We start from the raw sequence: 7,964 nt of genomic DNA on the forward strand, positions 1-7,964 counted from the left end.
AAATACCGTATGTCATATTCACATACAACAAAAAGTGACCATTTTGTCATCAATCAACTTTATTAAGAAGGAAAAACAACAATAATAGAAATTAAACTCTACATATAAATATATATTTAAATAAAATTATATACTTCAGCGTTATTAATTTACAATTTGTCAAACTTTTTAATGTTAATACATTGTGGTACACCCAGTGACCATGACAAAAGACTATCTAACCCTAATAGTAAAAGCAACAATTATTTAACAACAACAACAATAACTCAGATATAATTCTTCCTTGCAAATTAGCCAGTCTCTTTAAGCAACTAAATTTATCTTCCACCTGCTCATATTGTTGCACAGAAGTGGCAACCATGTAATGCAGTGCCTCATATTTCCTCTTTTTCACCTCTAGGCGACCTGCCTGTGCATTAGCCAATGTTAGTTTGTGGCAAGACAGGTCCCTCTGCAGTCCATCGAATAGAGACCACACACTGGGGTGACTAAAATGAAGCAAGGAATTAAGAGCATTGTGCCCCCACAGCAGTTTATCTGAATCAATAGCTTCATTATTTCAAACATTCTATTATAGTTGTCCATGTTCTTTTTTTGAAGGAAAATGTAAATACATGGTGGATATGAATTACCCATTTTGGCATGCCATGTGTACAGTTGGTAAAACATATTTGGCACTTTTTCAAAGGTGCCATCTCCATAGATGGTATCTTTGTTTAATTCAAGCATAAGATCTCTATCACCTAAAACCAGAATTCTCTGGATTTTTCCACACCGGAATCGTGAAGTATCAGTTGCCTATACTTTTCAGGAATGTCAAAATGTATGGTTTTTGGGTTAGGCAAATTACTGCCTGCTCTGTGATAGCTTCTCTTTCTTAAATAGCAGAACTAGTTCAGGCCTCATAGATCTAAGAAGCTAAGCAGGGCTGACTCTGGCAAGTATCTGGAACGAAGAAATCAATAAACATAGTTGGAATTAATAAAAAAAAATGGTATAATGGAGAATTAATCCACTGGTATCTCGGGCTTTGGCCTTGAAAATGCTATAGAGGTTACCATAAGTCAGCTGTGACTTGATGGCACATTCCACATGCACCCACATATACACAGTGGTTCCCAGTGGTCCTGTCTTTCAGATGTTTATTGATGTGAAATACATCTTTATTGGTATAAAATGTTTCAAATTATTGATTTATTTATTTAAAGAAAGTCTGAAAATCTTTGCCATCCTCCCTGCAAAACCCCCCACCAATGCCAGGATGATGGGCCCTGAAGTGATTATAATTATAATTGTGTCCATTTTGCATGCCCCCGCCCTTTGCATTACCAGAATAACATAAAGGGAACTCGTTATAAATGAAAATCAGGCCTTTTGAAATCAAAACTTGGAAAACAGCCAGATCTATAAATATAAAAGAAAATATGTTGTCATCATTTCTCATGTATCATCTAATTTTAGAGGCAGCCCACATTTTTAATACTTGGTTTTAGGCAGTGGACATTTTTAATTCTGAAGATCTGTAGACAGTTAACCAACAGTTTTTAAATGGATGATGCAAGGAAAAACATGCAAAAACAACTTTTATCTTTGGTGATAGATGTTTTCTCTGTCATCTTGAGAAAGGAGTTGGAGATTTCAGGCTAGCCTAGATGGAACTTTACTGTTTAAATCAATAAAACTGTTCATTTTAAAAAATAATTACTCATGAAATTACAGAAGCAATTGGCACAAAAGTAGCTAACAAGCTAACAACAATATGGTCCAGTGAAGAAAGCTGGTCTGAGAGGATTTAGGTTGTCCTACCATATAATATGCTAGTATAGATCATTGGGTGAATCCACCAGCTGAGGGGCTGATCAGGTCAAGGAAGCAGCACTGAGCGAGGGGAATTTAAACCTCCCCCTTGCACCCCCCAACTTCAGTCTCTCCTCCACCCCAGCAACATCTTGTCTCTCAAGAGAAAGCATACAGTGGTATGGACCACAGATTTCCAGTTGTCAAATCCAGTTTTGTCTTTATTTATGATGGAATGAGTTAGAATGTTTCTTGATAGGGATCTAGTAGAAAGATGTTTTGAATAGTCACTTGGGAGCTAGGATTCATGCCACAGCTACTGGATGGCTTCTGGCAAGCCAAGTTTTTTTTCTTAGCTTTCGGGGGGGGGGGGGGGGATTGGAACATCAAATACCTGTTTCACAGTATTGATATAATGAAATCCTTGGCACTCTTATTTTCTCTTCCTCAGTTCTATACTTCATAAAGGGGAATAATAGTGGCCCTTCTCATGAAGTATTTTGAAGAATTGAACAAGAATATCCATACAATCTTTTCGCCAGTTTCAAGGCAGCACTGTTTGCCAGCTGTTGATTTTGACATATGGACCATCTAAAGTTTACTGTAATGTAAAAATACCCTTCCTTCCATGTTCTTGGATTGAAAAAACAGAATCCCGAATGTGTTTATTCAGAGATGTCCACAGAGTTCCCTGGTAATTACTTTCAAATAAGTATCTATTAAAAAAATCTGCAGCTTTAGATCAGAATAAGACTACTCCCCCCCCCCCCCCACACACACACACACTCTTCCTTCAACTCTCCCCTATCCCATATTGTCACCATTGCAGCCTTGTGAGGTTAAGGAGACTAACTGACTTAAGGTCACCCAGTGAACTTCATGACTGACAAATATTTCAATGTGGGCATCCCAGATTCTAGTCTAACACTCAAACCACTACACCACACCAGATCTCTACAAGGTTGTTGCTGAAATTAGGCGCCCCTCTCTTCTCTCCTGCTCCCTCTTCTTATGCAATAGAGCCAAATGACATCATCACATTCCTGGTGTCCTCTATCTGCTCCTTGTAATTTCATTGGGAGCGGAGGAGGAATTTAGCATGTGACAACATCCCATCCTATTGTTTCTTACATTACAAGTTCCAGAAGGGAGGAGGGAAAGGAAGATGCATGGGGCAGCTCCAATATCTCCTCCATGTCCAATTCCAGCCTAAGCTTTTATACGGAAATAATACACAGAAGGAGTGAAGGAAAAATAAAATGTAAATCTTAGCTGCTTGCTATACAGTCCTGTCTGTCACTGTGATGGGGTAATACCTCAACAATTCACCCGTGTGCTGAGTTTCTGGGACTTAAGCGAAGTACTGAACTTACCAACATTCATTTATTCATGTGTAAATGTTAGGATGCTTGGTTTATATTTTTCCACGTAAAAGCTCCGCAACTTTATTAGCCGCAAAAAGATGGTTATTAAGGTCAAAGACTGGAATTCATCATAATAAGTATAGTTATTTGCTTCAGACATTTATGCAGTACCTCAGCAGCAGCATTGACAGGGCTATGCAATTTATTTGTATTAAGACAAATCTAAGAACTGTATTCACGCCTGCCCTGAATGCTGCTCTCTGGGACGCCTCTTGGCCAAAATCACCAGTGACAGGAATGGTGGAATGTTAAGAAGCATATTGTTCAGGAAGCATGCAGCACTGGGTATGCTAAAGGGAGGAGGTATGAAAAATCATCCACTTGCTGGTATGTCAGGGTTAGACTTCCAGATGTATGCAAAATGCATTGAAACCGCAGTGTTTAGCCAGATTATCTGGACAAGGTGTGTCTGTGCCACATATAGGGTTGCCAACAGACTGGAGGAAAAAAATGTCCTGCTTCTTTAAAAGATTATTAATATAAGGGAATAGGCAGCTGCAGCTTTTCGTGGTATGGCGGTGATAAGAGTGTCACCTGGTGAATAACATCCCATTAACCCCTATTTAAAAATGATGCCCCCTTATGGACCCATTCTATCTTATGGGCCCATAGAATAGATTGGACTCCATACCCAATTTGGTGCCCCCCCATCTGTCGGCGCCTGGGGCAAGGCCCCCTCTCTGCCCCCCCCCCTAGATCCAGCCCTGGTTAAAGAGACAAGACCCTTTCCCCTTAGGTCATTTGCAACCCTACATGATATTAAACTTTGTGGCATAGTCTGGGAATCCTAACTGAAAGCTAATATGCTTGTGATATTTGGCTCACAGATAAAAAAAAAAGGATGGCGGTGGCATAGCCTTGCTACAGAGAGGAATGCTATTAAGCATCCTTTTAAGAGCTATATACATGCTGTGCATTTCAGCCTTCTAGATGTGCTCAGGCTTCAGAGAGAAGACTAGCAAGGGAGCCAGAACTAACTCGTCCTGAAGCAAAGTCTTTGCCAGTTTCAACGCTAAAAAGCATAGGGTCAAATCCTGCCAGCTTGTCTGAACAATCTCGCCAAATTCTCCTCTTTACTGCAGCCACCCCGCCCTCTGATGTGGTTTTTGTGCCTGCAGTTACTATGCTTTCCAGTATAACTTTTGGGCGTTGATCAAGGGAGATCCCTCTACCTATTTTCAAAAGTGGAAAAGTTGGTTGGATCCAACCCACAGTCTAGAGATCCACTACTAAATTGACATATTGAAGAAGTTTACAGAGCCTGTTCTGTTACTGATACATTGTAGAGTTTCCAGACACCATGGCTATATTTCACAGATAAATACTGTGCCTTTAAAAATATATTAGGGTTATGAGATGCTCTTGTTTCAGAGGACATGTCCTTTTGTGTGTATGCCCTTTTGGGGGCTGTTTAAAAAAATACTGATGAAAATGTCTCTTGTGGGGTTGGAAGGCTAGAAATATTCCTGGTTAATAGCAATTATTACAGCATAAATAGTAGGGTGTTTAAAATGAGATTTGTCATTGTGATCTCTTCTTTGAAGTAGTCAGTCAGGAAATAGGTCCTCTTTTGTGCTTTTCAATATATGGTAACCTTAATATAGATAGATAGATAGATAGATAGATAGATAGATAGATAGATAGATAGATAGATAGATAGATAGATAGATAGATAGATAGATAGATAGATAGATAGATAGATAGATAGATATAGATATATATAGATAAGCATTGCATTTGATTTTAAAATATCAGAGATGAGCTAAAAATGTTTATGATCGTGCAGAGCAGCAGACAGGTTAATGTGTATTCTGTATCCTGTTCTGGCCTGCTCCATAAAGGATATGAGTTTTTTTTAATATATTAAAGCTTTAGTACAAACTACACAATTCTGTGCTTCCATCTCTGCAGGCAGTCACATCTTTTTATGATGCAACCAACCAACATGGTTGCCAAAGAAAAGAGATTCCACTCCATTAGTCTTTTTAAAAAAATAAACATAAATAAATTCTACTCCCCAAATTCTTCTTAATAGCTAAACAACAACCTGACAAACTTTCTGGCAGTGTTCAGAATATTTCTTTGACAGTATTTAACCTGATTATGAATCTTCCTTTGTGTTAATGGCGGGGGGAATGAAACAGTTTGTCCCATCCCAAGGGCTCAAAGCGTATAGGCTTGGTTTGGGGCATATATCCAAGGGCGGTAATTCAAAGGGACAGCCTTTGAATTCCTTTGTGGACGTGGACCTACTATAATACATAGTTGGTGTTCTTCACAGAGTGTTGCTAGTTGATCTTAGAGGTTGTTATAGACTTTAGGGGGAAAGGTGATTTCTTAGGTATCTTATACATTTTTTTAAAAGGAAATGATATGATATGCTGACTTAATCATTGATGGTGGTGGTAGACAGTCCAGTGAGGTCACGACTTACTCATGGTTCCCCCACAGAGTTTTCAAGCCAAGAGAGGTTCAGAAGTGGTTTGTCATTGCCTGCCTTTGTGTAGCAGCCCTAGACTGCTTTGGTGGCTTCCCATCCAAGTACTAACCAGGGCTGACTCTGCTTAGCTTCCAAGGCATGATCCGGGCTATTTTGGTGTAGATGTCTGATTGAAGCAAAGAAATATCAAAGCCTTTTCTGCTATCAGAGAGACAATGTGCAGTTTAACAAGCTAGCAGTGCTGTCCTAAGAACACATTCCTGGCAGTTGAAGAGACTGGGAATAGTCTTTTAAGAGCAAGCCCATTTTATTCAGTGCACCCTACTCTGAGGGGATTGTTTTTAGGACTATATACTTTATTACTTTGTATTTCCTTCGGTAGGACCAATGTGTGGACAGATATTCAAATTATCTGCATTTAAATGATAAATTGAAAGATAAACTACTAATGAACTTTTAAAAACTTTTAACTGCTATTTTAAAGTCAAAATGACTCAGAGAGAGAGAGAAATATTTTTCCAGTTAACGTTAATAGACTATGCTTGACACTCAGGACAGTTTCTATATGTTTTTCTCCTGTCACTTTTCCTGATACAGAAACACGATAAGGCCTGCATCATTCTAACGCTCAAATTTATTAGTGCTAAATAACACTGTCTTAACTGGGTCATAACAAAGTTAGACATCATCCCCAATGTAAAAGTCTGTGTGAACAGATACCTTAAGGGACTGCCTTCTCCTCTATGAACTTACCTGCCCACTTGAGTCACCTTTGCAGTCCCTGCTTCAGGTACCCTTGCCATCCAATCTAAGAGCCTCCTTCATTATGGCACCAAAACTTTGGAACTCCCTCCCCTGTTTGGTGCAGCGGTTAAGAGTGGCAGACTCTAATCTGGAAAACGGGGTTTGATTCCCCGCACCTCCACATGCAGGCAGCTGGGTGACCTTGGGTCAGTCACAGTTCTCTCAGAGCTGTTCTCTCAAGAGCAGTTCTCTAAGAGCACTCTCAGCCCCACCTAGCTCACAGGTTGTCTGTTGTGGGGAGGGGAAGGAAGGGAGATCATAAGCTTCTCTGAGACTCCAAGTGAAGGGTGGAGTATAAATCCAATCTCCTCTTCTTCTTCTCCCTCTATGGTTGTCTTCTGCTAGTGGGTAAAGACTTTTTTATTTTGTTTAGCATACTCCCAGTTATTGTTATTGGCTCTCCTCCTATACTGTGTTAGTATGTGTGCTTGTTTGCTTATACATTTTATTGAATTGTTTCAACATTGAAATGTTTTAACGTTTTGAAGTTCACCATCTTGGGGGTCCTATTTGGGTGGAAAGATGGCATAGAAATATTTTAAATAAATAATAACCATATAGCATCGTTAAAATATACTCATAAAAGAAATATTCCACATTAGCCTTTGTCCCAGTCTCATTCTGGAGTTTGTATGGGGCAGAAGCAAGCAGGGAGCACGCAGCCCTGCTCCAGAGATGCAACTGCAGAATCCAGGAAAAAGAGCCTGTGAGGAGCCCCCGCACAGAAGGGAGGCAGGTGCAAAATGCAGAACCAGTAACATATTTTTTAAAAAACTCAGTTATCTTTAACAAACTATTACATTTGTATCAAAGTAGACTTGCTTTCCCCCATGATTGCTCTTAATTGCAAGCAAAAGCTATTCCTCCCCCCGCCCCATTCATTGAATAAATGACCTAAACCAACTAGAAAATGAGATGGATTTGGGGATCTTGTATCCTTGTAAATAAAGATAGCTCTTAGCTACTTCTGCCCTCAGAAATACTATGTTTCTGAGCACTTTGCCTCTGTTAGATTTAGTTCAAACCATTCCTGAGAATGGGTTTGATTGTCTCTCAGAAAGTGACATTTGGAATCTGCCTGTTTCACTAAACTGTTCAGCACATCTTAGATCCAAATGATGAAAGGCTCTTCCCTGGGTGCCTCCTCAAAGGTTGTCTTCGTAAGACTGAAAGACACTCCACAGGAGCTTGAGGAATTCCCACTAATCGCATCCAAGTGGGAGTGAATGACCCAAGAAAAGGGTCAATAGAATCAAGATTGACTTCGTGGTTCCAAAAAGGAACTTGAAACAGGAATCGACATAAATCATTCTCCTGGGAATCTTCAGGTCCCAGCGTAAATGTCAAGTCAAAATCAAGTTTATTTGCTTAGGTTTAAAAAACATTTTGAAAGGCCCATCTCAAAAGCCTTCACGGGTTTTAACATTTAATTAAAACTTCCAAAAGCATAGCGATGACCATCCCCTTGCTCTAAGTACTCATATAAACGGCATTTTGCA

The sequence above is a fragment of the Heteronotia binoei genome, chromosome 3 (genome assembly GCF_032191835.1).
Source record: "Heteronotia binoei isolate CCM8104 ecotype False Entrance Well chromosome 3, APGP_CSIRO_Hbin_v1, whole genome shotgun sequence".
Classification (NCBI taxonomy): domain Eukaryota; kingdom Metazoa; phylum Chordata; class Lepidosauria; order Squamata; family Gekkonidae; genus Heteronotia; species Heteronotia binoei.